This window comes from Perca fluviatilis, chromosome 15 (assembly GCF_010015445.1).
Source record: "Perca fluviatilis chromosome 15, GENO_Pfluv_1.0, whole genome shotgun sequence".
NCBI classification, from domain to species: Eukaryota; Metazoa; Chordata; class Actinopteri; order Perciformes; family Percidae; genus Perca; species Perca fluviatilis.
The window spans coordinates 31,523,634-31,527,533 of NC_053126.1; the positions used below are offsets into that span (position 1 = coordinate 31,523,634).

A 3,900-nucleotide genomic window follows, 5' to 3' on the forward strand; every position below is an offset into this window, starting at 1 on the left:
GGTGAGTCATTTTAAACATGACGTGCCAGTTGACCCAAAATAAGCAGTCTTCCCCCTCTGTATACATACACCTGCTCTGATGAAAGCCAGACCATCTGAGAGAGATGATGATGACTTATTTCTGTTGAGTCAGCATGTATTTTCCATTTTCTGTATTTCTGCAGGACTCTGTCTCTCATCTCACAAGTGGCTGTTACAAAACTTGGTCTATAGAGCCAGGCAGTACAACGGGAGAAATTATACCCACTTATCAAAACCACATGGAGAAACATGTATAATTTGAGACTGCTATACCGTACATAATGTAAATTGTATGGACATTTTTCACGTTGTATTGTTTTAGGACACTGAATCTAAAGTAGATTTATGGTTGCTTTTTTTTTAAACTGTTCAACAGGAACAGGCCCTTTAATGTCAAAGTGAGTTCAGATCTCTACAAAGTGATCTAAATGAATTGCAAATGTAAAATACAGAATACCTGTTTGCAGAAGTAGTCTCAAAGCCTACAGGAATGGCTTCAAGACAATAATGTTACAGTAATGTGTTATAAATCTCTTGCAACATCATCAGAATGAGCTTTTTCTTTCAGACTGCTGAACTGACAGTCACCGAGTCCTGAAGAAAGGTTATTCTGTCTTTACTGTAGAAATGATCTTGATCGATCTTGACAGGTGAAAAAGAAAGGATGTCACACTAGTTTTCAGTAGATTAATGCATGCATCACTTCATATTTGCATGCTAATATATGTCTTTCTGAAAAGAAATATATGCATATTAACGTCTGACGCAGTTTCTATTACTGATCATACATCCTCAGAGGGATGTTTCATTGTTTAATATGTTCTTCAAAGAGCTCCTAATTAAGTTTACTTTTCAATCAAAATCTTTCCGCCCAACGTGGGGCTCGAACCCACGACCCTGAGATTAAGAGTCTCATGCTCTACCGACTGAGCTAGCCGGGCGCTTTTTCTGCCCTCTGGTGGTGGCTTCTAATTATTGTCGTTAAACTGTTTTATACTTCGAGCATTGAGTTTTTGTGGGCTTATTTTATAGATAGATAAAGAGGTTATGGCCCTCAATTGCAGAATAATAATCAATAATGATTGTATCTGCTTGCGTCTGCAAAAAGCTTACCTTTGCTTGACTCCTGTTTTACAGATTCTGGAAGATATCAGTTAAGAGTACTGCTGTATAAATATAGTGCAAACATATAACAAAATATACCGAATAAGTAGGCTAGGCCTGTTACACTCTCTGACTTTACCCATTTCACTTTCCCTAATTCTCTCTCAAACACACATTCATCTCCATGTACAGGTGTAATAATTACAATCTACCACACGAGGTCAGAACTGTGCCCGGCTAGCTCAGTCGGTAGAGCATGAGACTCTTAATCTCAGGGTCGTGGGTTCGAGCCCCACGTTGGGCGACAAGATTTTGTTAGGAAAGTATCCTCAATCAGGAGCACATCAGAAGATCTGACAGTAAAACAATCGTTTGTGACTATGCACGAGCATTATTCAAAATGGTACCATCATTGAACAATGTTGTAAATTCATTCTTTTTCAGCCTCTCGTTTCTTTTTCAAATCGATCATTTTAGATCATTTCTACAGTAAAGATGGAATAACCTTTCTTTAGGACTGGGTGACAGTTCTGAAAGAAGAAGCTCATTCTGATGATGTTGCTATTAATAAAGAGATTGAGACCCAGTCTGTCACTGGTCGCTCTGTCAAGATGGGAAACCTCGGCGCTGATTGTTTGCAAAAAGAGGGATTTTGGACAAAATGTCATATCTTACTATTATCACTGTATTTCTAATTTCCTACTTGTATTTGTTTCTGTATTCTGTATTTCTGTATTTTACATTAATGCTTTTGTTTTTTCATTTTGTTTTTCTAGATGTCTTCATTTACATAGGTATTTAAATGTAATAAGACTATGGTTGAATCAAATGTGACAGCTGTGTGACTTTTGGGAAACCACAGAGCAGTCTAAAGTAACTGTCCCCATGGGTAAGTGATGAGGGTCGCTGTCGTAATGAAGTACACTATTGTCTTTCATGTGTGTATCAATCAAAACTCTGCGCCCAACGTGGGGCTCGAACCCACGACCCTGAGATTAAGAGTCTCATGCTCTACCGACTGAGCTAGCCGGGCTGCCGGTATTCATCCACCAGGGGCAATCATCATAGATTCCATTCAGTGTAATTAATTTCTTCTTACAGGATGTCGACGGCCCTACTCTGCCTGTGATTGGCTTACCCTGATATTGTACACTAAAGCTAACCAATCTTACTCCTCATGCCTTAACTTAACCAATCCACACGACTAAGGCAAAACAATTCTAGCCAATCAGAAGCAGAAAAGGGCGGGTCATGCCCTTGCCATCCTAGTAGCCTAAACGCCAATTTACAAACAGAAAGCAGGCAAAAAGAAATTGTTAGAGGATATGTGGGTAGTTAATTTTTCCCACTTCACCAGGTAAGATAAGATAAAAGTAACGATAAATTAAGATACATGTAAAAAAAAGAAAGGAAAATAAATTATTGTTTGGAGTTTCTTCTTCTTGTTTATAACTTCCCATATCGGACTGAACATGGAATAAAATGCCACACATGTTGTAAAAACGTGGAAAAAGCTGCTGAACTCAAATTAATCGATCCAGATTAAAAATGATCACATACCATCATGTAACATAGGCTACTGAAGTGACGGGTTGATTGAAATTAGGCTATCGATTATTATATTATATAGAGCCTAATGATTCCTCTTTTACCGTCAGAACATCAAAATGGTATGCTACCGACATAAAACAAAGATTGATAGAGGACCTCTATTTTAAAATACTTATATAATACACTTATATAATTTATATTAACAGTAGGCCTATTTAATGCTAATAATGCGTCTATAAGAATGAATTTGAATGTGGAACGTTTGAATGACACATGAATGAGTGAAATTAATGATAAATGAATCCAGTGTGCAGTCACTGTTCTTTTCTCCACTTTCTATTCAAAGTTTATAAATAGTCCTTATTTGGGGCACGTTCAATCTTTAAACGTTGTGCACCGTTTTGCTACGGTTTCCTGGTCCCCCACCCCCGCCGTTACAGTTAAAAAAAAAAAGAAAAGTATCGCTACCTTTTATCTGGGCTGAACGTGGCCCAGATTTCATGTATTTCGGGCTTTCACGGGTCAGTTGGAGGAGGATGAGGCAGCCAACCAATCACATTACTCCGGAATAAAACCAGAACGAACCATTGGCTGTGGGGGTAGAGTCACGTGTCTGCCGACGTCGCACGGTTTCTACCAATAACATCCATTACCACACCCCCGACTCTCTGAGCTCATTAGTGTTTCCTAGGGTCGTAGATTTGACTGCTGATTGGATGATAGAGCACAGGGGTAAAATGAACTGTACTGTTAAACATTATCACTCCGTCTTACGAGTTTTGGATTAAGAATAAATAAAATAAAAAAGAAGAAATGAAAACAACAAAGTGAAATAATAACGAAGAATAACGTCAGGAATAAGAAGACACTCTGAATCCAGGACAAATGTTTTATTATCAGTCTTACAAATGGTGGACAGACAAAACGCCCATCAGACAAAAAAAAAAAGAAAAAAAAAAAAGAGAAGACATCTTTGGCTTTTTTTCTTCTTTTCAACTAGGAAAATATTGAATATCTATTAAATATCTATGAAGATTAATATCTATATCTAAAAAGATTAATATATTAAACTCTCAGAAAATAGACATTATTCTTTATAACTGTCCACAAAATGTCCCGCGATACTTCTACGAAAGTCCCTTTGATCAATTATATGTACAGAAATTAATTTACCTTCATTCACTTTAGGGGAAAATAAGGGTTTTACTGACAAGAGTGCAAAAG

General features: G+C 37.4%; 3 non-coding genes across 3 annotated transcripts; 1 reads left to right on the forward strand and 2 right to left on the reverse strand.

Moving 5' to 3' along the window:
* Window positions 1-889: 889 nt before the first annotated feature.
* On the reverse strand, window positions 890-962 carry trnak-cuu. Its single transcript has one exon. It is a non-coding gene; the product is annotated as a tRNA-Lys (tRNA).
* Window positions 963-1,356: 394 nt separating this feature from the next.
* Window positions 1,357-1,429, forward strand: trnak-cuu. Its single transcript has one exon. It is a non-coding gene; the product is annotated as a tRNA-Lys (tRNA).
* A 656-nt stretch (window positions 1,430-2,085) lies between these two features.
* trnak-cuu lies at window positions 2,086-2,158 on the reverse strand. The gene has a single exon. It is a non-coding gene; the product is annotated as a tRNA-Lys (tRNA).
* Between the last annotated feature and the right edge of the window lie 1,742 nt (window positions 2,159-3,900).